General features: G+C 46.3%; 1 long non-coding RNA gene across 1 annotated transcript in view; it reads left to right on the top strand.

Moving 5' to 3' along the window:
* Nucleotides 1-19,041: 19,041 nt before the first annotated feature.
* LOC144819521 (uncharacterized) overlaps nucleotides 19,042-26,197 on the top strand; it is a 260,179-nt gene continuing 253,023 nt past the window's right edge. The window contains exon 1 of the long non-coding RNA XR_013607422.1: nucleotides 19,042-19,085. This is a non-coding gene — a long non-coding RNA (uncharacterized LOC144819521). The remainder of the gene's footprint in view (nucleotides 19,086-26,197) is intronic.

Raw genomic sequence — 26,197 nt, 5'->3', positions numbered from 1 at the left:
GCCTGGTCCTGGGTATTTGGGGCCGGTGCGCGATGTCTCTTCTGGTGGTATGGCCGTCGCTAGGGACAGTTGTCGTACTGCCCGTGATGGTGGTTTCTGATTTCTGATTTCTAGTGTCGCAGCCCCGATTCTGTCACCGACACACGGTGGCACAGTGATTTGGAATTCCGCAGTGGGTGCATGTTGGACTTGGGCCTTAGGGCAGGTTCACCCCTAATCTTTTTGCTTTTATTTGTGACCCAGTGTTAGTGATTTTTGGGTCTTGGCGCACTTTTTCCCTATGTCCCAGAGTAAAGTGCGTGCGTGTAATATGGCTGGCCTGCCCTCCCATAGGAATGCATGGAGAATGTGTGTGTCCATGTTAGTTCCTGATGTGTGGGGAGTGCAGGCTCGAGTTTGGTATGTATGAACTCGTGAGAATGAATGCTGCGCAATGGTATGTGCGGCTTGTATGTGTCTAGAAGGGAAGTACTACTTCTGGACATTGATGTATGTGTGCAGTGAGGGTGCTGGAGGGTGATTGGCTGGAGCTGGCTGGCAAGCCAGGCTCCAGGAAGTCTGGATGGGTCTGCCCAGTGGTGAGTGTGAGATCAGCATGAGTGATGTGTGAGAGGAGTGCACCTGGGTCCTGGATGGGCTGGGGTTTTCCCCACACAATGCTGGCTCCGCCCCCCTGTGGTTTGTCTAACGACCCAAGCCTCCCCAGTGAATGAAAGGGGTGGTTGGGCCATCAAGGGTACTCCCAAGCCAGCTGCAACTGGTTTCCCCCCACCCTGCACCCTGAAGACAAAGGAATTTACAGTATAAGAAGGGGCTGTGTCCCCTTACAATTTGTTCTCTGTTCTACTTTTGGATCCTTGCCAGAGGGGGCTGTTGCTGCTGCTGGGGCCAGGAGGACCGCCACTTGGCTTGTCTCCCTGCCTGGAGACCCAGTGTGCTGGCTCTGGCCCTGCCTTGCCCCCCTGCCTGCCTCCAGACCCTGCTGGAGCTTTGCTTTTGGCCAGAGCGCCTAGAAGCGCTTTATTTCTCCTGCCTAGCGCCTGGTAGCGCTTTATTTTGCCCCAGCGCTGTGAGCGCTGTATTTTCGTCCTGTGGCGCTTGGGAGCGCCCTTTCCTGTGAGGCTAGCGCTGCGAGCGCTTTTTGTGCAGCCGGTGCCCACCCGGCATCTGCCCGTTTTATTTCGCAGATTTTTGGCGAGCAAGTGCCCACCTCGCTTTATATTTAATTTGGAGGCCGGTGCCCACCCGGCATTGCCCCGTGGTGTTTTTATTATTTACAAGCCGGTGCCCACCCGGCATTGCCCGTGAACACCGCCGCAGCACAGGAGCATCGAGAACCGTTGCCGGGCCGCTGCCTAGTGCGACCCGGAAGTGACTGGTGGACCAGCCAATCGCTGCGCGGCCCCAGAGGCGAACCGGTAGTCCCGCCCCCGCAGCCGAGTAGCGAAGGGAGAAGCAGCCGGCCGTGTCCCCGAGGCACCTGGAGAGGGAGAGGAGCCCCGCCCGCGGCACCGGAGCAACCCGCAGGAGAGCCAGTGAGTGCAGGAGGGCTGGGGCCTCCCAATTGAGAGCAGAGCGGCCCCGGTTGACAGCGGGCCGCTCCACCGAGTGGGGCAGTATTCTAGTTGCGAGCCTCCAGGCTCTCCAGAGGCATCACTTGGTTCCGAGTCCCCCGTGAGGGACTCCCACAACCCCGCATTTTTGGATTAGGAGCCCCGAGGCTCCTGGGGGAAATTTGTTTATTCAGAGCCCGAGAGGCTCCCGCCCTAAGTATATTTATGAGCCCCGCGGCTCGAGGGGGCATTTGTTTTAAGATCCTGCGTTGCTCCAACGCCCCGCAGTTGTTCTACAGAGCCCAGAGAAGGCTCACAGTGCCCACATTTGTTCTAGAGCCCCAGAGAGGCTCTTGGGTGCCATTCATTGTTCTTGAGCCCACGAGGCTCCAACGTTGCCCAGCCCTATTTACAACTGTCCAGCACTTAGTGGACAGTTGCAACGTTTAGGCTTTGTGTTCTGTGCGGCCTGCGCAGACCCCCTGACATTGAGACTCAGGGCATTCAGCCCCTTGCGAGGCCAGTTGGCCTGAGGGACAGTTCTAGTGTTGTGCTACAAGCACCCTGCGCAATTTATGAGTTACTGCTTATGTGATTTCTGCGCAAATGTTCTACCTGCACCTCTGAATGTGTTTTAATGTTTCAGGTGCAATTGTCTATGTTATTACCTTTGCTAACAGTGACCTGCTTAGGTGATTCTTTATGTTTTTATTCCCCTTTGCTAAAAGTGACCTGCTTAGAGGAATGTTTGTTTACCTTTGCTAAAAGTGACCTGCTTAGGTGATTCTTTATGTGTTATTCCCCTTTGCTAAAAGTGACCTGCTTAGAGGAATGTTTGTTTACCTTTGCTAAAAGTGACCTGCTTAGGTAATTGTTTATGTTTTATCCCCTTTGCTAAAAGTGACCTGCTTAGAGGATTGTTTGATATTACCTTTGCTAAAAGTGACCTGCTTAGGTAATTGTTTATGGTTTATTCCCCTTTGCTAAAAGTGACCTGCTTAGGTGATTATTTTAGGTTTCCTTCCCTTTGCTAAATGTGACTTGCTTAGGTGATAGGTTTTCCTTCCATAGGTCCTGATGATAAGGTCCTAGTTCCCTGCGTGATTTCCCTACAGTGTTTAGGGTGGCGTAGGAGGTATTTACCCTTTACCAGTAGTTACTGGTTGTATGCTACATTTACTATTTCTGTGTTACAGTCATTATATGTTTATGTGCTAAGTGTTATACCTACAAGTGCTATTTCTAAAAAGTGCATACCCCTGACAGTGGTCCAGGTGGCCCTGTCCTGTACATAATCCCTTGTAAATCTTGCCCGTGCCTGTTGGCACATTGTAAAGTGTGTGTGTTATCTAATGTGTTTTTATTATTATAATACAAAGGCTATTTTTGATATAACCTTGTGTGGAGTTTCCTTTGTGGTGGGCCTAGGGTGTTGTCGCTGGGGTGCGCGCGCAAACGCTTTACACATCGCCTCCGAGATTAGCCTTGCTGCTCGCGTCACGTTACCTAGAGGGTGAGCAGGGGTTATCTTGGTGTGTAACTCCCTTGCCCTGACTTAGAAATGGCGATCCCTGACTGACTTTGGCGTGAGCTTTGGCTGGCCGGGGGTCCCGTTTCTAACATTGGTGGCTAGCGGTGCGGATTGGACTTGCGTTTGCGCTGTACCACAGTGGGGACAGGCCACACTACAAAACTCTGCAATTTTAGATAACCACATTTTGGGGATTATTGTTTTTTAGGGAAGATCAGTATTGCTTCTCCTGAAAGGTGTCATTTTGTAATTTCTGTCCAGTACATTTGTTCCCCGCCCTGCTTCCAGAGTTTGGTACCTGTGTCTTTATGGTCAGGTTGAGAAAATCAGGGGTGGTAGAAACTGCCTTACCGGTCCGAGGGGAGGGTGTGTGTGAATGAGTGGTGTGTTACACTGGACAGTGGAGTGCAAGTTCTCTGAGATAGGAATCTTGCTGAATTTTGTAATTGTGTACTCCTGTGTAAGCTCAGACCCCCAGGTTCCCTGTGTCAAACTCTTCTTGAGAACGTCCGCCAAAATGGAGCCTACTTTTGATTTCTGTGATCTGTTTAGATACAGTACCTTGGAGTTGGTCAGATTCTGTGAAGAGAGAGACATAGGGGTAGATGAGTCAGATACTCAGTCAGAACTTAGATGCAGCCTGATCCTATGGCAAAAGGGTCAGTGGGATCTTGAGCGCAGTGAGAGAGATAGGGCACGGGCCGCACGCCATGAGGGTGGTGAGTCTGTGGAGAGCCCTGAAGAATGTGAGTTGTATGATGATGACAGTGGATGGATATCAGCAGATAGAGAGGACCCCATAGGTAGGGAGTCCCTTGCTGAGTCCAGTGTCAGTACCAGCGCCCCATCCCTTGTCCTGTCCCCAGAGGAGTGGTTGGATAGGAGGGAAGAGCGGGAGCATCAGCTAGCGATGGAACAGCTCAGGTTGGAGCACGCCAAGCTAGAGGCTGAGAGGGCCTTGTTCAGGGAGAAGGTAACCCTAGAGGGTAGGTTATCCCCTGAGTGCAGTTATGGTTTTCTGGATTCCCCAGGGAGGGTTGAATCCAGTGGTGGCAGCTATTTAAATGTTAGTGTAGACAGTCCCACTCCCAGTTCCCCGAGTATGGTACCTGTTTCCCGAGAAGAGGAGTGTAGGTTGAAGTTCCGGAACCTTAGGAAACCACCTCACCAGTCTTGGGAAGATTTTCAGGATGACTGTTGTGTAGCACAGTGTGATTGGTTACGGGGTCCCACAAAATGTGATTGGGACATCTTGTTTGATGTGATTGCCAAAGAGCAGTTGCTCAGTGTTGTTTATCCAGGATTGCGCCAACACCTGGTAGGGTGTGGATTGTCTGAACCATGTGAGCTGGCAGAGGAAGCCGACCGATGGGAAAGTGCGAGAGGTTCTTTAGAGTCACTAGTGAGTGATTCCAACAGTAGTGGGTCAGGTGTCCTCCAGCCCAGTGTGGTGGAGGAGGGTGAGAGTAGCCCAGCTAGGTCCCAGGTTAGTGAGGAGGGTGTAGGGGCTGACTGCCTGTCTCAGTGGAGCAGGAGTGAGTGTGTGACCGAGAGTCCCCAGACGCCCGAAGCCCTGTCACAGAGCCTGGATGGTTTCTTTAGGGAACACCAGGATGGGAACCTAGACTTGCCTGTTAGTTCACTTGAGGGAGATCTCCTAGTGTGTAGAGGACCTGGAGCATCTGTAAGCGGAGCTTCTATGGTTCTAGAGTCTGGCAGTACCGCTCCAGTGGGGAGGGTACAGGAGTCCAGCGAAAGGAGTGATTGGGGAATAGTATGTGAGTCCCCAGAAGTCCTGGAGTGCCAGGCATTGGTTCCACCAAAGGTTCTAGACCAAAGGTTGGAAGGCCAGGTTCAGGATCCGCCTGACCTGAAGGGTGGGACTACTGTAATCAGTGTCCTGACCAGTTCTTTTTCCAGAGGTACCGCCCCGGTTGGGAGGGAGCAGGACTCTGGAAGGGGGTGCAGAGGGTGGGAGAGCCCACCTCTGACCCCGGTGCAACCTGAGGGGTTAAACCCTAGGTTGGGAGAATGTTGTTTAGAGGGTACCCCTCGCAGGAGGAGGAGGAACCCTAGGAGAAGAGGTAAGGGGAGGAGAGCCTTCCCTGAGACTCCTGGTCCACCTAAGGTTGTAGACCCTAGGCTGGAGAACCAGTGGCAGTCTAGCCCTGTCTTGCAGACAGGAAGGGTGGAGAATGGCTATTATGTGCCAGGGGTTACTACCCCCCACTTTGTGAGTAGGCAGGGTCCAGTGGTACCTGGGTGGCCTAGGGCCTGGTCCTGGCCGAGGGCAGCTGGAGAGTACCAGTGGGGTACCCCAGTTAGTCCCTACAGTAGTTTTAGAAGGAACCCTAGGGGTTCACCGTGGCGTAAAACAGGAGGGTGTCCCTGCAGTTGTGGGCCCGCGTCCTTGTTTTATCGCCCCAAGCAGGGAAGCCCATCACGGTGGTGATTGGTCTGCCCTGCGTTTTGGCTGGAAGGGGGTTGTGTTGGACTTGGGCCTTAGGGCAGGTTCACCCCTAATCTTTTTGCTTTTATTTGTGACCCAGTGTTAGTGATTTTTGGGTCTTGGCGCACTTTTTCCCTATGTCCCAGAGTAAAGTGCGTGCGTGTAGTATGGCTGGCCTGCCCTCCCATAGGAATGCATGGAGAATGTGTGTGTCCATGTTAGTTCCTGATGTGTGGGGAATGCAGGCTCGAGTTTGGTATGTATGAACTCGTGAGAATGAATGCTGCGCAATGGTATGTGCGGCTTGTATGTGTCTAGAAGGGAAGTACTACTTCTGGACATTGATGTATGTGTGCAGTGAGGGTGCTGGAGGGTGATTGGCTGGAGCTGGCTGGCATGCCAGGCTCCAGGAAGTCTGGATGGGTCTGCCCGGTGGTGAGTGTGAGATCAGCATGAGTGATGTGTGAGAGGAGTGCACCTGGGTCCTGGATGGGCTGGGGTTTTCCCCACACAATGCTGGCTCCGCCCCCCTGTGGTTTGTCTAACGACCCAAGCCTCCCCAGTGAATGAAAGGTGTGGTTGGGCCATCAAGGGTACTCCCAAGCCAGCTGCAACTGGTTTCCCCCCACCCTGCACCCTGAAGACAAAGGAATTTACAGTATAAGAAGGGGCTGTGTCCCCCTTACAATTTGTTCTCTGTTCTACTTTTGGATCCTTGCCAGAGGGGGCTGTTGCTGCTGCTGGGGCCAGGAGGACCGCCACTTGGCTTGTCTCCCTGCCTGGAGACCCAGTGTGCTGGCTCTGGCCCTGCCTTGCCCCCCTGCCTGCCTCCAGACCCTGCTGGAGCTTTGCTTTTGGCCAGAGCGCCTAGAAGCGCTTTATTTCTCCTGCCTAGCGCCTGGTAGCGCTTTATTTTGCCCCAGCGCTGTGAGCGCTGTATTTTCGTCCTGTGGCGCTTGGGAGCGCCCTTTCCTGTGAGGCTAGAGCTGCGAGCGCTTTTTGTGCAGCCGGTGCCCACCCGGCATCTGCCCGTTTTATTTCGCAGATTTTTGGCGAGCGAGTGCCCACCTCGCTTTATATTTAATTTGGAGGCCGGTGCCCACCCGGCATTGCCCCGTGGTGTTTTTATTATTTACAAGCCGGTGCCCACCCGGCATTGCCCGTGATCACCGCCGCAGCACAGGAGCATCGAGAACCGTTGCCGGGCCGCTGCCTAGTGCGACCCGGAAGTGACTGGTGGACCGGCCAATCGCTGCGCGGCCCCAGAGGCGAACCGGTAGTCCCGCCCCCGCAGCCGAGTAGCGAAGGGAGAAGCAGCCGGCCGTGTCCCCGAGGCACCTGGAGAGGGAGAGGAGCCCCGCCCGCGGCACCGGAGCAACCCGCAGGAGAGCCGGTGAGTGCAGGAGGGCTGGGGCCTCCCAATTGAGAGCAGAGCGGCCCCGGTTGACAGCGGGCCGCTCCACCGAGTGGGGCAGTATTCTAGTTGCGAGCCTCCAGGCTCTCCAGAGGCATCACTTGGTTCCGAGTCCCCCGTGAGGGACTCCCACAACCCCGCATTTTTGGATTAGGAGCCCCGAGGCTCCTGGGGGCAATTTGTTTATTCAGAGCCCGAGAGGCTCCCGCCCTAAGTATATTTATGAGCCCCGCGGCTCGAGGGGGCATTTGTTTTAAGAGCCCACGTTGCTCCAATGCCCCGCAGTTGTTCTACAGAGCCCAGAGAAGGCTCACAGCGCCCACATTTGTTCTAGAGCCCCAGAGAGGCTCTTGGGTGCCATTCATTGTTCTTGAGCCCACGAGGCTCCAACGTTGCCCAGCCCTATTTACAACTGTCCAGCACTTAGTGGACAGTTGCTACGTTTAGGCTTTGTGTTCTGTGCGGCCTGCGCAGACCCTCTGACATTGAGACTCAGGGCATTCAGCCCCTTGCGAGGCCAGTTGGCCTGAGGGACAGTTCTAGTGTTGTGCTACAAGCACCCTGCGCAATTTATGAGTTACTGCTTATGTGATTTCTGCGCAAATGTTCTACCTGCACCTCTGAATGTGTTTTAATGTTTCAGGTGCAATTGTCTATGTTATTACCTTTGCTAACAGTGACCTGCTTAGGTGATTCTTTATGTTTTTATTCCCCTTTGCTAAAAGTGACCTGCTTAGAGGAATGTTTGTTTACCTTTGCTAAAAGTGACCTGCTTAGGTGATTCTTTATGTGTTATTCCCCTTTGCTAAAAGTGACCTGCTTAGAGGAATGTTTGTTTACCTTTGCTAAAAGTGACCTGCTTAGGTAATTGTTTATGTTTTAAACCCTTTGCTAAAAGTGACCTGCTTAGAGGATTGTTTGATATTACCTTTGCTAAAAGTGACCTGCTTAGGTAATTGTTTATGGTTTATTCCCCTTTGCTAAAAGTGACCTGCTTAGGTGATTATTTTAGGTTTCCTTCCCTTTGCTAAATGTGACTTGCTTAGGTGATAGGTTTTCCTTCCATAGGTCCTGATGATAAGGTCCTAGTTCCCTGCGTGATTTCCCTACAGTGTTTAGGGTGGCGTAGGAGGTATTTACCCTTTACCAGTAGTTACTGGTTGTATGCTACATTTACTATTTCTGTGTTACAGTCATTATATGTTTATGTGCTAAGTGTTATACCTACAAGTGCTATTTCTAAAAAGTGCATACCCCTGACAGTGGTCCAGGTTGCCCTGTTCTGTACATAATCCCTTGTAAATCTTGCCCGTGCCTGTTGGCACATTGTAAAGTGTGTGTGTTATCTAATGTGTTTTTATTAATATAATACAAAGGCTATTTTTGATATAACCTTGTGTGGAGTTTCCTTTGTGGTGGGCCTAGGGTGTTGTCGCTGGGGTGCGCGCGCAAACGCTTTACACATCGCCTCCGAGATTAGCCTTGCTGCTCGCGTCACGTTACCTAGAGGGTGAGCAGGGGTTATCTTGGTGTGTAACTCCCTTGCCCTGACTTAGAAATGGCGATCCCTGACTGACTTTGGCGTGAGCTTTGGCCGGCCGGGGGTCCCGTTTCTAACAGTGCAGATTTTTTCTTATGCAGGGCAGTCCTTTGCGGCAAGTGGTTAGTAACCGCAGTATCCGCGCCGCGATTTAGGTGTGTTTTGCTCTTTGGATTGTATCCGCGCGCAGTCTTGTCCTGAGGGCATCCGCCCACTCTGTCTTGATCTGCCCGACCTGGGGGCTTGGGGAGGGCTAGGTCCACCTCATTGGCCCTGGCTGCTGACAAATCGTGAGACCTTGCTAAAATGAGGATGTCTTCTAGCACAATTTTCGGTTTGCACAGGATGAGTCCGCGTAATGTCTTGTCCCTGCAACCCTGAATAAGCTGAGCTCTAATTTCTTTTGGCTGATCATCTTCGCTGCACGTGCTCTCAAGCTCATGCAACCATGCATAGAAAATGTCCATGGACTCCCCTTCCCTTTGGCGGGTTTGGTGAAGTTTGAAGCTTTCGAAATCCGGATTGAGTCAAAGTGAGCGTCCAAAGCGGCAACTGCTGCGCCCTAGTCCGTAACCGGCCCTGTGTTTGGTAGGTGTTTGAAGAGTTTAAAAATCTCATCACCTACGTAATGGAGGAGAAGCGACCCTTTCACTTCTTCGTATGTCTCTCTGGTCTCAACAAAGTAGTTGTTGAGGCGTACAATCCATATTTTCCACCTGGGGAAGCCGTGGCTGGGTCCACCAACTCACTGAACGGCGGCAGCACCCCATGTTGAAACGGTAGGTGAACCGGGGTGGGCCTGGAGTATCATCTCCTATGGTGTACCAGAGTAGATAAGGCACAGTGCCCCATACTGAAGCATTGACCAGTAGGGCAGAGATGTGTGGGTGGCTGGGTATTCACAGTTGGCCAGCACCAGGTGTGCATGTAGCTCAGAAAACAACCGCCGTCCCCAGATGCATGAGCTAGCAGTGTGGGGCACAGGTCTACGGCCCTCCCCCACGCAGAACTGCAGCACATGCCGTGCCCACGGAGCACCAGCAAACCACCAGGTCAGGTGATGAGCGCTGAGGTAGCAACAGTTCGTGTACTTGGCAGGGCCTGGAGAGGGGCAAAGCAGCACAGGCAGGCGGCGCTGACACGCTGATGTGCAGGACTGAACGGGCACTAGCGCGGGTCCACGCGCTGTGTAGAGGTGCGCAGGTGATTGGCACTCACTTGGTGAGGAGCAGGAGTGAAGAGGCACTATAGCGGCTCCGTGCGTTGCGGAGCTGTGCAGGGTGCAGTGCGGCCGCACGCATACGCTCGTGGGCCGGTATAGGGCACTAGTGCTGCTCCTCGTGCAGGGGGGGAGCCGTAGGGCACAGTATGGCCACGTCGTCAGGGTAGTGAGGGGGGGGGCAATGCTTACGGACCCCACCCTCGTCGCCAGTGTGGTGTCGGGACAACGAAGGGCCCACTGTGTGCAGGATGAGCTCAGGGCACATACAGACATATACTAATCTCGGTGCCAGTGCAGGAAGTAACCCCTGAGGGGGTTCTTCCCATTTATTTATTTCCCCGCAGGCCACGCCTGGCCTGCGGATGACGTGGTTGCGTGTGTGTGTGTTTCCAGCGCGGAGCCAGAAACACACGAGAGCTAACCACTACACTTAGGAGAAAACTGTATAAAATACAATTAGGCATTGGCTATATGAAGAAAAGCAACTCAAGTGATTTTTCATTTTGTTTCCCTGGGTCTCAAACATGTAGAAAACATTTATTGTATCTCACATGCTTATGAACTTTTTTCATAATATTTTCCTTAGCAAGCTGGAGTGAGTTATGGGTTTTGAGGTATCCTGCTTGCAAGCTAACTGTGTGGGACAGCTAGCAGTTCAACGCCTCTCTTAGGACAATAACCGAAAAAAAGGGGGTGAGGGCAGGTCGGGCAGGGAGGCGTGAAGCGGAACAGGAGAAGCCAGCCCGTCCGCCTGAACACAGGAGTTAGTGCTGGCAGGCGGATAGCCTGCGGGGACAGTGAGGGGCCGTGCACAGCACTCAGCATAGAGAGCGCACAGGTGCACCTGCTTGCTACTTTAAACAAGGAAAGCGAAATGCAGCAGCAGGTGCATTATGACAAAGAAAAAGCAAACAGAACGGAAGGGAATGTGGCCACAGAAGCATCAAACTAATCAACAAGAGCTCGTGGAGCGCCCCATAAGCTCTTTTAGGGCTTACAAAATGTCATGGGCGTGTTCAAGGACGAGCAAGAGTGCCACGAGAAAAATCTGTTGTGGGCTTTGCAGGCCACCGTAGAAGCGGCAGACCACGGACAAGACAACCCACTTTACGTTTTTTGAAAACAAACGCCCTAAGTCTCATAGCGCCCAGAAAGAGGGACCTGGACATTGTTCCCTTGCATTGCAGGAGCTCTCCGTGCTGGGGCTTTTACTCACAGATCCCGAAGTCCATAGACCTTAGGAGTTGGGTTCTCTGTGAATGCTGCTCAACCTTTTTCAAAGCAGAAATAAGAGGCATGAATGGAATGTACACATTTTAAATTAAATGTAGTTCATATGTTAGTGCGGTCTGAAATATTTAAATGATATTGAAGGCTTATGGTCTACTATTGTATTGCACATTGACATCCTGGCACAGGCAGTAGTCCTAACATTATGTTGATGCTCATCACATAATATTTAGTACAAGTAGGGGTGTTATTTGTCATAGTATGTAGATGCATGTGTGACTTTTTCTTTTTTAAAGTGAAAGCACTGACTAGGTAGTGATTTATTGAGTTGTTTGCTGTGTTCTAAGTCTATACCTCACATCACCCTCCCTGGGGAAGTCATGGGGTGCTCTGTCTCACTACCCTGAGAGTCAAAAACTAAACGTGAATAAGCGGTTCCCAGTTAAGGGGTCCACAGTGCAGGCTCCAAAACACCAGAGGTGGAACACCCCTGTTGTAATAATTTGGGACCATACCTCCTCACTGCACTGGGAACCTTTGAAATGTATTTGTCACACAGATGGGCAACCATTGACAGCCAAGACACGTTGCCAAAAGTGATTCTGCTGCATCAGCAGAAGCATTGTCAGCAAAATGTTCCTTGCTGAAAATGGAGGGATGGCTGAATGGCGTATGTTTTAGAGTAGACGATCAAAGAGTAGTAACTTAGTGCAGCAACACGTTTGGAGAGCAGTACAGTGCAATTTTAGGGACAATGTAAACCAGGAATAAAGCATAACACTGTAATAATAGTGCAATTTTTGGTCCACTATGCCTGAGTACAATAGTGTAAGGTCCTCTGTTTATGGTCCATGCATGGACCTTGCTTTCTCTCTGATTTTGAAAGTTCCGATGATAATACGAGGTAACCCCTTTTCAGGGCCATGTACGTGTCTGGGTCTATGAGGGACTTTCTTCTTTTTTCTATTCATCTCTTCTTCCCCTCACCTGTTCTTTCTCTGTCCATGTTTTACTGCTTATCTTATCTCTTTGGATTTACTTTCGATGCCTCTGGACGAGATAAGTTATAAGTATATGCTGTTGATTAATTCAACCATTGATGTATAGGTTTTGTTTCTTCTCTGCTCCATATATTACAGGATACCCCAACACACTAGATGGTTGCGTCGAAGTTATTTTGTACCAAACAAATTAACCTGGTGTATGTGCAAGCAAACCCAATGTAGTCAGTTTTCTGTCTCCGAATATTCATGCCAAGAGAAACGGAAGTGCTCTGATGAACTCATTGTCTCCTTTTCCTTGATGTTTCATGAGTATGGACGTGTGTTTATGTGAGATTATGGTACTAACCATTCATTAGCAAGGAGATTCCACGTAGCTCATGCAGGGATGACAAGTGAGTCAAACCCACCCATGAGTCTGACTTTGCAGCAGTGGGAGGCTGGGAGGGGGTCATGAAACCTTACAGTTCAATATAGGGGGAGATGGCCAGGCAAAAGCCATAGACGTTCCTCAGAGACATTCAGGAATTGTTTCAGCTTACTGGGCAGTTCACCTTCTTCTACTAAAGTATATGCATTGGTAATGTTTTCTTCCCCACTCTCTATAAAAGAGCTTCAACCAATCCTGTCCTTATTTAAATATTTTCCCCTTTGCAGTGCACAGATAGCAAAAGCTTACAAAGAATTCTTAGATTTCAAAGCAGTTGGTGTCAAGCACACGAAGCAATCACTTATTATGGAGGAATATAATCAAATCCAAGAACATCTTTCTTCAGATGTCTTTCAGTGTGTTGTCTTTGAGTGCATGGTAAAGTGGAGGATATTCCTTAATGCTACAAATTAATTTGCTTCTTGGTTGCAATTTTCTTTGCCAAAGATCATCCCAGGATTGAGGGGATGGGCCCGCAGCACGTCTCTTTTGATTGGGTTAGGTGAGTGGCTATGTTCTTGACTACATTGAAAGGCCTTAAGACGCACTCAAACCTATCAGGAAACGACCTATGGAGCAAGAGGGGAGAGAAAGAGTAGAGCATGGAAATGCGGGGTGATAGCTGCTAAAAGTCTCCTATGCTAATGCATCATTCTCTACTATGCAAACAAGCATCCCATGATCATGTCACAAGTGGAATTAATTGTATCAGTCATGAAAGTATGCAAAGATTTATCAGGCACTTTGCAGACTAACCCAACCTAGGATGTAGGTAAATGAGGTCTGTTTGCCACAACTACTAATGAGCCGACACCACCATCCAGTCAGATCATGTCCTAATATAGGTGGACTCCTACCCACTAAAGGGTTAGTGGATTTGAAGCAATTCATCCATTCCATTCCATTAGAAGAACTGAAGGGGGGCTTAGCAAAGGGTGACCTTATTCAAGACTCAAAAGATCTTCCAACCTGTGTTCTCCAAAAAAGAATGATCACAAATATTGAACCTAATTTATCATATTGCTTTCCCATTCTGTTTCTACAGGGGAAATACATCAGTACATATGGGCCAATATTTGGAAAAAGAAATTTTGAGTGATAAGAAATATAATCATAGATTATGTAAGGAGACTTGCAAAAGTGGAAAGTTCTTACCTTAGAGGTGCCAGAAGTATTGATAAGTCGTTGGACAGCAAGCAGTTAGCTGTGGGGATTCCTTAGAAACTGATAAAGCCTTTTTGGAAGATTATCAAAATCTATCCAAAGAAGGCTTGGGCACATTGGTAGCATCAACAGGATTTATTTACAGAATTTATTTACAGAAGCTAAACCCACCTCGAATCGGTGAGTCTGAGACAATTCTTTACAACTGGGTAGATGTGGGTGGGATGCTGACAAATTAGAACTTAATTCAAATATGTCCTTTGGGTAAACCTGTATTATTCATTTTGGGACGCATAAGCCTAAATCTCTGCACCCCGGTGTGTTTTTTTAAACCAATAATTCTGGATCGTTCTGTGGCTCGTAGAGACGAATCACTTAATTCAGACTATAAATTCGGCCTGACGGTTTGGACAAGTCTTCCAGTTTTATTCATCAAATAAAACAGGTTTTATGGTGGCTTTATACTTTTATTTTAAACTACGAGCAGCTAGGATTTGGGTGAAACAATGCTGTTATATGCTGATGATGTAGCCGTTCGAGTAAAATCATGGTGCCATCTCATACTAAATCTTATTTACCATGTTAAAGTGGTCAAATGGCTGCAGCTGTCAAGTTACAAGAGAATAGTAATCATATCCTTCTTGAAGAAAAGTCTTACATCTATTTTTAGACTTCCGCTTTCTTAATCAAAAATCATATTAATTCAACATTTGTGACCTCACTTAGCTTGTAGCAGTATTGCATGTAATGCATATACTTTTTCTCATGCACTGTGTATCCATTCACAATGTGCACTTTGACTCAGAACCATAATAATGTCTCCTTAGATTTCCTTTGCAATTATTTAGAACTATAATATTTCGTAGAATACATTATCATATATCACTATACCGAGGATTACTCAATTTCATGGGATTACAGGTCAAGCATTATTTCAACACTTTAAATTCATAATGTAGATCCATTAACACTTATGAACTGAACAGAGATTTCAACATAAATATGCTAATCGTTGCAATAGCAATAGGATACTTCATTGTTATTTTTTTTTTAAAACAGGTAGTTTAATAGGTTTTAGAAGTGGCCCTTGTAGCCAAGACTGATTGCCAAGAGGCTTCATTTAAGAGTTTAAAAGCTTCCCATTTCCACAGCTATAAAATGACACTCTAGGATATTGTACTTTAAATGTGAGCTGGGGGGTACTGCAGAGAGAAGAGGGATACAAACTGCAGCTCTTCATTGCGTGCAATGATGCTTGCGCTTGTTTGCAGTTTGTTTTGCAAATGCTAGCTCCCTGTCTTTGCATTTCTTTTGCAACCGAATCTCCTTTTGTGCCTACAATACTGCTGTAGCTCAACTATATTATTTTAGGTAGTCCACTGTACCGATAGGGGACATAGTCATATATACATAGACAAACAACCCAATGCCCTAGAAATGGAAGCGTGCAGGAGGCATACTGTGCATTTCACAACAGAGAAATAACTTGTTTAGTCTAACGACTGAAGGCTAAAGTCCTGCTATACTAAAGCTTTCATGAGAGCAGCATGCCACTTATACCCCGCAGTCTTTACCCAATATTGCCTTCACCCCGTAGTCTTCTCTCTGCATGTAAGTACAATGCAGGTAAGTATCTATAATAGGTTTTTACCTTTACCACACATACCTTACACTACAGTACTTTACCCAGCAAGTAAATATATATGTATTGCCTCTACAATCCGTTTTGTCTTCACAACAAGATCGCTGCAGTTTCATTGTTTTATTTTGCTTTGCTCGCCATTACTCCTTTTGACTGTCCCTGCGGTCTTGGTCACATGACATGGCTCCGCTACCCATAACATTTATACATTGTCACGTCTCTTTCACAACATAGACATAAAAGAAATGTCATTTGTTTCGATTCAATTCATCATCTGTTATCGTTAATCATACCGTTTATATCCCATTTGATACAACTTATTTCATTTAGGCTACATTTCATTATGTAAATCAAATATTACTATCTACACTGTGACATTCTCTATTCCATGCCGATCACCATAGTAAAATCCATTATCTCTTTAGTCCCTTATGGAATATACCTTTTCACACATTTTATTCTTCATAAACAGTCGTTTTTCAGTCCTCATAGATGTTACGTTTGTGTCTCGCCACAGTGTTTTCATTCTTAATAACTCCATAATTATTCAATGTTCTTGGCATACTTTCACTACCTGTGTATTTAAATCCTATGCATTCTCTTATTAACCTCAAGTGTGTGAATAATGTGTACATTATTATATCATCTACATTATGCATAGTGTTACCTTCAGGTGATCATTGGTAATTTGATGCATCATTTAAATATATACCATTAAATAAAATTCACTGACTGACCCAATCAACGGTATGTGTAATTACTCATAACAACAAATCCAAAACCATCATACGGCTGCAGTGAGTGATACATTATCTTCACTGACATAACAACTTTACATGGATCAAGTCCGGCCTGTTTCAGGCCGTGGTCTGTACTGAGCATCTTTCGCCATGTTCCATTATAAGCTGAGTGCAATTCTTCATGTATGTTTAGGCAATTTTACGTCTTACAGTTCAAATTGATTATAAATTTACTTCCAACTCCCTCAACTTCTTCACTCTGTCCCCTCCTCTTTTGTTGGGTGCTATCACATCAATCACGAAATCTGAAATCTGATTGGGGTCTTTTTTATGATGTACTGCACAGTCCCTTGTCACCTGGTGCGATGGACCATTGTTGGCAATGGCAGGCATGTGCTGTAGAATCCTTTTATACACTGGTAGTGTAGTACTTCCTGTGTATCTCAGGCCGCATGTACACGTTAGAACATATATGGCAAATTTCATTCTGCAATTAAATGTACATTTAATTCTCTTTACTTGCCTACTGAAAGGTGATGTATATGTTGTTGTATTTTGGCCTATACGGCAGACTTTACATCTCATACATATTTTAAAACCTGGTTTGGGACTTAATCACCATTTTCTATATATTTATGTATATATAGATTGTTTGAAATAAAATCATTTCTATGTTAAGTAATTTCAGAAGTATTTAGGCGTAGGCAGAGAGAAAGGTGGGTAAGGGTGATTTTAGGATTAAAAGGCAGGTAAAGGTAATCGAAAACCGACCTCACCACTGCCACGGATGACGCTCACTCTGTTGCATATGCCTCTTACTGACTAAAAGGACCCAGTCAGTCAGCCTCTCACCATACACCTGGGATGCCTGTGACCTCATCTGTGGAGTTCCACAAGGATTCTCCCTGAACCCGGCCCTCTTCAATGCCTACATAATCCTTCTAGCCAGCATTATCCACTCATACAGTATCAATGTCCTTTTCTGCACCAGCAGCACACAACTCATTCTCTACCACACACAAAACTACCAGTACCTGGATCAAGTTCAAATGCCTGCATGACTGAAATCGCCCACTAGATGATGACCGATGGGCATATTTAAGAGCAGTTGTGTCGCGTTCGTGCCACACAATGGGGCGCAAGGACAACCCAACTATTAGGTAAGATTTATCAAGCCCCATAATGCATGAGTAGCTTGATAAATCTAGATAAATCTAGTGTAACAAAATGAAGCACAAATCAGGACATTGCATTACTCTGCCCCAGAAAGGCATTCCATGGGTGGAGCGTGTGTGTTCCCATGCATCCACCTATGAATTTAGGCAAATTCCCATATTTAACATTACTGGTAGACCTAGGAATGAGTCAAAAAGCTACGCCTCCCCGGGTGAGGTGTAACAGGGAGAACTATCTTAATATCTCCTTGAGTTTCCTCTTTCCATATGTGCTGCGGCACCCATCAAAAGAGGAAAATGCCTCAGAGAAATGTTTTTGTGCAGGAAAGTGCCCCTTCCTTCACAAAACCAATCCTGGCTGCAAAGCAAGTACCTTTACACCACGTTGCATCGGTGCCTGTGTTGACTCTAGGCAGCCAACAAGGCACCAGGGCAAGGAAAATACAAGAATGTGCTGTATAATGTTAAATACGGTTCATTCATACCCTGTTCCTTTCATGTAGCAAAGTGCCGCAAGGTGGCCTGCTGCACTGCATGGAAACTTGATAAATGTTCCCCCAACTGTCTAAAGCTGAAAACCGGCAAGTCCAAAATCATAATCTTTGGGACCACTTCACTGTGGGACACCACCTGGTGGCCAACAGATCTAGGTCCAACCCCCAGCTCCCACGCCAAGAACCTTGTGATCATCATAGATAGCAACTCAACATGATAGCCCAAGTCAATGCAGTCAGCTCCTCATGATTCCACACCCTGTAGATGCCAAGGAAGATTTTTAAATGGCTCCCAACCAGCACCTGGCAAACCATCATGCTCGCCCTGGTTACAAGTAAGCTAAACTACGGGAATACCATATATTCTGGGATTAACAAAAAACTCACCAGAAGGCTGAAGACCAGTCAGAATTTGGAGGCCAGAATTACTCTAAACCGCTCATGCCACATTCACATCACACCATACCTCAAGGAGCTCCACTGGATCCCCATTCACAAACAAGCACAATTCAAACTCCTCACCCACACTTTAAAGGCATTACATAACTCTCAGATCAAGTTACCTGCTCAGATACACTAACCTGAAATCCTAGACCAAGCAGAGATACCATGCGCTCTAACCCCCACCCCATGAACCACAAATACTGCAGGCTCGAGGTGAGACAAAGGGTATGGGACAAAATAATAAAGACAGGCCGGTCACTGGTCTCCTGATAGCACCCTTGTCACACTGAGTTTCCAACGAACCGTGCTGGATAGTGTCCTGGGTTCTGTGAGCTCTGTAAAGAGCTAAGAGTACCTTATCAATCACTATTAGACCCTCTTATCTTTTGCTCTCAATCAGTTGCTCTTGCAGTTCATTCTCATGCACCTGTGCAAGCAACTGTTCACTACTTAGAAAATGTGGTTAGTTCTTGAGGAGCATGCAGACTCTTGCTAAGTTAATATATAACTATTAATATATATATTATATTATATATTATATATATCTTTATATATATATATATTTTTTATATTATATATATTTATATTTATATATATTATATATATAATATATATATAATATATATTATATATATATATATATATATATATTAATATATTATATTAATATATATAAATAATATATAACTCTTAGCTGGTTAAGCGTAAGTCGCTTAGGCCTATGGAAGCACTATTCATGGCACAAATAGTCTGGTTCCTGTGCTAAGAGAAGTGCCTTGCTTGTCTTTGTCCTGAGTTACTGTACAACCCTTATTGGTAGGGAGCTGTGCGGTCCTAAGTTCTCTGTAATTGTTAAGCGCTTTGCACCTACTGATGTTTTTATCCTTTATTGATATTCTATGCACTAATTGTCTTTGTTGTCCTTAGTTGGAGCGCTATGCACTTACTGACTTTAAGTTTTTTTTTTCAGGGTGCAGCGAGCGCTTAGCCCTACATCCGCAGACGATTCCCTGGTTGCCGGAGATTGAAGTGCTTGGACGGCGTGGAGTGACGGAGGTAATCCACGAAGAATTAGGCCCAAGTGTTAGACCCGCATTAACCTAACACCAATGCAAAGATCTTAAGTCGTATGTCCTTCCTTTAAAAGAACTGATTGCCTAGCAAGTTTGGCGTGGCTCGGGCGTGGTTTGAGTAGGGGGAAAATCATGATGGCTGCCGAAAGGTCCCACACTTGAGAGACCAAGCCCCCAGCTTAAAGCATGCACATGCTACTGTACAGGACCACAATCAGACCCAAGTTCTCAATACAATCGCACTCACCATATGCCTCAAAATGTCTCCTTCACTCAGATCTCCACCCAATCACAGAGTCCTTAAGCTTTCGATATTTTCCCTCCATACTCGCAATAAACTGACCCAGGATGCCATGCTTAAGGGTGTATATGCTGTGTGCTGTTTGCTCATGACAATAAAACTGGCCCAGAATATATCAAAAATTGTATCTGCTTACACAACCTTTCACACATCGCTGCTCATCTGAAGTCCTACTTGCACAAATCCTTGTATACGGGAAAACAGATCCAGCAGTCAAGCCTTCTCCTACAGCGTGGAACAACTTATCACTCCACATCATAAGAACCTCCTCCTCACGTCTTGAATTTGCTAAGAAGGTGAAGAGCTAGCTTTTTGAGTAGTCACACAAGGCCCTAGGTGTTCCTAGACTCACACCTGCTCAGCACAATGATACCCTCCTGGGTGGTTGTGTGCTCTACAAATCTGCATAACATAATATAACTTAACATAATATAACATACATAACATAATAAGAGTGACCTTAGGGTTAAGAGGGAAGAAATAAAGGGAGGCAAGGGTGAGTTTAGGGTTACAGGGTGGATACAGGTAAAGGGAGGTTGGGGTGATTTTAGGGTTACAGGGTGGGTACAGGTAAAGGGAGTTAGGGGTAAATTTAGGGTTTAGGGGTGGATAGAGGTAAAGGGGAAGGAGTAATTTTAAGGTTTAGGGATGGGTAGATGTGAAGGGAGGAAAGTGTGATTTTTGGGTTAAAGGTTGGGTATAGTTAAAGGGTAAAGTGTTATTTTAGAGTTTAAGGATGGGTAGAGGTATAATATCTATATCTATATTCACTGAAAAAAACCAAAGGTTAAGGTAGCGTTATAGTCAGTTGGGATGAAAAGATCTGTTTTGTTAAAAAAAAAATAATTGGTAAAGAAAAATTATAATTAGATGAATTTGTCAGTGACAACATTAACGTTTTGAACTAACAAAACACAGAAACTCCCCAGTTATTGTTGAAACTTGCACCCTCGCCATGCACTGCTTATAACCTCACATATTACATCACTCATGACATGTTCTATGGCTTTATTTATGACATCACTGGTGACATATCAAATGACATAATTGATGACATCAGTGATGAAATCATCCAATGAAGGTCTTAATTTTTTTTAAATAGTTTGCAAAAGTGGCTGGTATCTACCATATAACTACTCCACCTAATTGTGTACAGCCTGTATCCAGCTACTGAGTGTAAGCATTTATAGGCGTGTAGCAGTATTAAACACAATATAAATCCTTGTTTTGAAGAGTAACTCTGTGTGCAGGTGACAGTTGACAATTTGTCTTCATTCGTAGTACATACCAAGGCCCTGATTACGATGTCAGGCAGAGGTTGCAGATTGAGAATCGGCCAACCTCAGGTCGGTGGTTCCAACCACATCATTTGGATGCAACCCCACACAGTGCAGTCTGAAACATAGGTTTTTCTATGGGAACTTGTGCGGCAGTCAAAAAAAACCAGCAGCATATGCTCCCATAGAAAAATGGATGTATCAAAACATCACTGCACCATGTGGCAGGCACCATTGTGCAGGCATGATTTGGGGGGAGGGCCAAATGCTGAGGCCGCAGAGGGGCAGAGGCCGGTTAGGAGCTCCCAGTGTCGCTTTCTGATAGCCTTTCAGTGTCAGAAAGGCCGACATGCACTGGCTGTCAGAAACCGACATCATAATCCCGACGGTGGAAATGCTGTCCTTAAGGGATTATGGTGTATTTCCGACCGGAAAGCGTTGGTCTGTCCCTCCGACTGCGGCCTCCAACCGTACACATCGTAATGTGTCGATCGGACCGTAGCAGAAGGTGGCGGTCAGACCTCAACCGAAAAGCCGTCGGTTGTGGTCCGAACACTATTGTAATTAGGCCTTCAGGGCTAGATGTAGGTAATTCGTATTTACCGATTCATAAATACCGAATTTTACCGATTCGGTATTTATGAATCGGTAAATATGAAGGGGGGAGATGTAGGTATTTCTAGAAATTGAAATACCGAATCTTTAATATTCGGTATTTACCGATTCGGTAAATACAGAATCGGTATTTCCTATTGATTCCTATGGGCTGTGAAGCCCATAGGAATCAATGGGAAATACCGATTCGGTAATTACCGAATCGGTAAATACCGATTCCTGCCAGGGTGCAGGGAGTGTCACTTTGACACCCTCTAGCACCCCAAATACAGGCATGTGTGCCATGTGGCACACAGACATGCCCTAAGGGCATGTCTGTCTGTCACATGGCATAGGTGTGCATGCACACATGTGCATGCACACCTGGATTCGGTATTTTACCACCCAATTGAATTGGGTGGTAAAATACCGAATCTGTATGGCCTTTGGGACTCAGAAGAGTCCCACCTACATTTGGATTTACCGAATCGGTAAAATTACCGATTCGGTATTTTACACAATCGGTAAAATAAATGCCCCTACATGCCCATTCTTAAATACCGGTCGGTAACGGTCGGTAACGGCCGAAATCGGCCGTTACCGACCGGTATTTAGGCTCCTACATCTGGCCGTAAGTATTGTAAGCAGTTTGAGTTATTAGACAAAATTGTCTCAGCATGACAATTTCTACGTACCATAGAAGACTGTGTCCACCAGGTATTAAGCTATGTACATGTGCTTATTTTGCTTCAGAATATGGTCTATCTGTAAAGATTTCACCACAGTATGAAGGATGCAGGTCGTATAATATTTAACACTTTCAGATGTTGTTTATTTAAGCAAATAGTGTCTTTTTTGCCAAGTGTTGCATAGAGTGTATACTGTTCTTAGTAGATCCCTTTCAATACTCTGTAGTGTATTTCACATAAGAGTTTCACCGTCTGCAAAGAAAAGCTGTCCGTGGTAGGACATTCCTTGTTGACAGATGTTCAGTAATTTTAGAAAACGGTCTTTCTCCGAAAAGTTGCATACAGATTAAACATCGTACGCATTGAGGGTTTTCCATATATCTGTTGTTGGTTGTTAACCCCTTCCATGCTTCCGCGATTCTGCGCCTGTGCGTCAAAATCGCAAGTGGGCTGGTTTATGACGGCCCCCAGCCGTCATCAGCACACGAGCGCCATAGTGCATGATGTGGTCCCTCTCCCTTAAGTTAATTGCCCTTGAGTGGGCTCCCCGGGCTTGGGGAGGGGGCTGTGTGACCTCCTTTCCCTTATAAAGAAATGGTAGCACAGGGGGTGGGCTCCCCGGGCCTCTGGATGCTCGGGTGGTGGGAGCCATAAGGACCCCTTCCCTATATAATCTATTTTCCTCTGGAGGCTCTGGGAGGGGTTCTATGCAGCCTCGCTCCCTTTTATTAACTCAACCCTGGGGGTGTGCTTCCCAGGGCATACGGTTCTAAAAATGCTACCCAGGGCCATTTTCATTCCCATGGGATTACAGAATGTTTTGCAATTCTTTTTCTTATTATCCCCAGGGGGTCCGCCTACATGACATCTAGGGGGTCAAGGTATCCCTACCCTGACCCCTTATGCTATTTTTTGTCTAACCTCTTGCAGGAGTCTAACTCCTATGGGAGCAAGATGGCCCAAGGGAAATAAAGTTCACTGGACCAATCAGAAAACTCTATATTTAAATTTCCACTCTATTTAGAATCTCTCAAGACTCTTGCTGACCCAACCATCTAGATATACAAATATTTCTCAACTTTAATTTCTCAAAAACTACTGAACAAACTTTAATCAAATCACAAAAAGCACAACCTGCAGACCAAGATCTAGCTTTCTGCCAACTTTAGTGTAATTCAGCAGTTTGCTGTAGCCCTACCTAAAGAAATCAATGGCCTTTGAATGGTGTTTTTGTGTTTTGAGACCTCCCTCATTTCTCTTCCCCTACTTGACGGATCACCATGAAACATTCCATGCACACATTAGTTGAAAGGTAGTATCTTTTTGGAAAGTTTTGTGAAGATTTGTCCAATGGATCTTAAGTTATTAGCATGTGGAATTAGGTTATTAACAGTGTTTTCTTGTAATTCTAAACATTACATTAGAGATGCTGATTAATTTGGAAAAATTGATTATAAATTGTACCATTGAATATATAAAGAAATAATATTTTTACAATCTCACTAGATGCCCACTGGAGTCTCGCAAGAGATCCGGGAAAGGATACACACCCAAGGAAGAGTTGTGTATTTGATCCATACACATGTCTTTATTTCCAAAATGTAGATTCCATTCATTTGCTAGATTTTCCTATTGGAGTTTGCTGTGGGTAGACCTTGTTCTCTTGCTCTGCTTGCACTTTAGTTTTGGGATAGAAAAATGTCTTCCTCAGCTTAAGAGGAGCAGCCTGGTGCTGTTGCAGTACCTCTAGCATCTCAGCCTGGCAAAGAGTCTTTAGTATGGCAATTGACATGTGGCCTTGTGGGAAAAAAGTCTCTGCAAAGTATGTCATATGCAAAGTTTGCCAGAAGGAGTTCAACCAGGGGAGTAGAAACAAACCATACAATTTGAGTACCACAGGCATGTGGTGGCACCCAGGTCTGTGCATTCACAAAGGCTTGCTCGGGCAGAGTTAGCTCGAGCTGTGGAGCTAAAAACTCTTCAGGGGCTTCTATCTCATTTGAACCTAGAGATAGTGTGCATCCGCAAGTACTGATTGCTGTACAAGATACAAAGCCTGTGTATCCTAACAGAGCAATATTTTGCTGCTTATGCAAACAGATAGGTTTTTCATAGAAAACAAGCAGGTCGGCACAGTACAAGCTTGTCCAAGAGTTCAAGTGTCCCCCTAGGCCGCAGTTTAGTTTGAAGAGTTATTTTTGCTCATTTTTCTCCAGTTTGTTTTTAAGGAGATGTTGTTGCTTTTTTATCATATATTTCTACACATTATATGTTTTAGTTGCAACCTATTTTAGGAATAAAAAACACAAAAAGTGTGTTAATTGTTGTTGAAAAATGTTAACAAAAATGACTCCTTCCAGAGCTACCCTATACTTTTAATATACATGTTGTTTTTAGTATGTTTTCTTCCTTAAAAACTCTCACAAGACTCTAGCAAGAGACAAAAAAAACATTACAGTTGACGACTCTTGTGAGCCTCAAAAATCTCAATAGCCACCTGCCCTATTGAATTACTATTGCAATAATGCATCATCAGTAGGGTAAAACCAACCTGTCTCATGACGGTCTAATCCCAGCTCACGTTCCCTAATACCTAAGCAAGGGACTGACAGCTAACTCAAGTCAGCCAATCTTGTATAGACTAATCACCAGTAAGTATATGACAAGCACATTGCTTTGTCACTGAATGGCAGTGTAAACGTGCTCAAAGACCCAAGGCAAACACATAAATCATCAAAAAGCCATGAGGGACAAAAGCAAAATGTTGAGGAAAAGCACCCTAGAAAGGGCAATTTTCAAAACCATGCAACGTTTCTGTCGCATAATTTGGGTACATTGTTGTCACTTTCTGTCCATAGTATGGATGAGAGCCTTTTGAACTAATGGTCAATTGTTGGTCTTGAGGCTGATGATAGTACATGTGCCATAAAACCTTTGGTTTTTCTTTGTTCGTCATAAGTTGGCAGGGTATGCTCAGACGTGAGTCCCTTGCTCACTTTGCCACTGGATTCAAGCAAGCCAGGCTGAAGACGGCTGAAATGCCAGAAACCAGTCCTCGGTAGCTTGTTTCCGGTCCAGGGAAGGCATGGCTTGGCAGTTTGGGCTGGACTGTTTCCATGAGGCACAGGGTCAGACTGATTTGCATATGGCCATGTCTGAACTGGGGTGGCAGAGTGAGCTAAAGAACGGTGATGGATTAAACCCAGATCAGTTGACTGGGGGTGAGTGCTTGTATTGTCAACGCTCCGTCCATCATTTCCTTTGATTTTTCTTTGTTCGCCATAAGTTGGCAGGGTATGCTCAGACGTGAGTCCCTTGCTCACTTTGCCACTGGATTCAAGCAAGCCGGGCTGAAGACGGCTGAAATGCCAGAAACCGGTCCTCGGAAGCTTGTTTCCGGTCCAGGTAAGGCATGGCTTGGCAGTTCGGGCTGGACTGTTCCCATGAGGCACATGGTCAGACTGATTTGCATATGGCCATGTCTGAACTGGGGTGGCAGAGTGGGCTAAAGAACAGTGATGGATTAAACCCAGATCAGTTGACTGGGGGTGAGTGCTTGTATTGTCAATGCTCCGTCCATCATTTCCTTTGGTTTTTCTTTGTTCGCCATAAGTTGGCAGGGTATGCTCAGACGTGAGTCCCTTGCTCACTTTGCCACTGGATTCAAGCAAGCCGGGCTGAAGACGGCTGAAATGCCAGAAACCGGTCCTCTGTAGCTTGTTTCCGGTCCAGGGAAGGCATGGCTTGGCAGTTCGGGCTGGACTGTTCCCATGAGGCACAGGGTCAGACTGATTTGCATATGGCCATGTCTGAACTGGGGTGGCAGAGTGGGCTAAAGAACGGTGATGGATTAAACCCAGATCAGTTGACTGGGGGTGAGTGCTTGTATTGTCAACGCTCCGTCCATCATTTCCTTTGGTTTTTCTTTGTTCACCATAAGTGTGGCAGGGTATGCTCAGACGTGAGTCCCTTGCTCACTTTGCCACTGGATTCAAGCAAGCCGGGCTGAAGACGGTGTTTCCGGTGCAGGGAAGACATGGCTTGGCAGTTCGGGCTGGACTGTTCCCATGAGGCACAGGGTCAGACTGATTTGCATATAGCCATGTCTGAACTGGGGTGGCAGAGTGGGCTAAAGAACGGTGATCTTTTGACTGGATGTGAGTGTTTGATTGATTCAGATGCTCCGTCCATCACCACCCCCTTTTGTACTGCTCCCTTGCTCACTTTGCCACTG

Source organism: Lissotriton helveticus, chromosome 2_1 (genome assembly GCF_964261635.1).
Source record: "Lissotriton helveticus chromosome 2_1, aLisHel1.1, whole genome shotgun sequence".
NCBI classification, from domain to species: domain Eukaryota; kingdom Metazoa; phylum Chordata; class Amphibia; order Caudata; family Salamandridae; genus Lissotriton; species Lissotriton helveticus.
The sequence above is the reverse complement of the archived record's forward strand: the minus strand, read 5'-3'. Positions and strand labels throughout refer to the sequence as shown.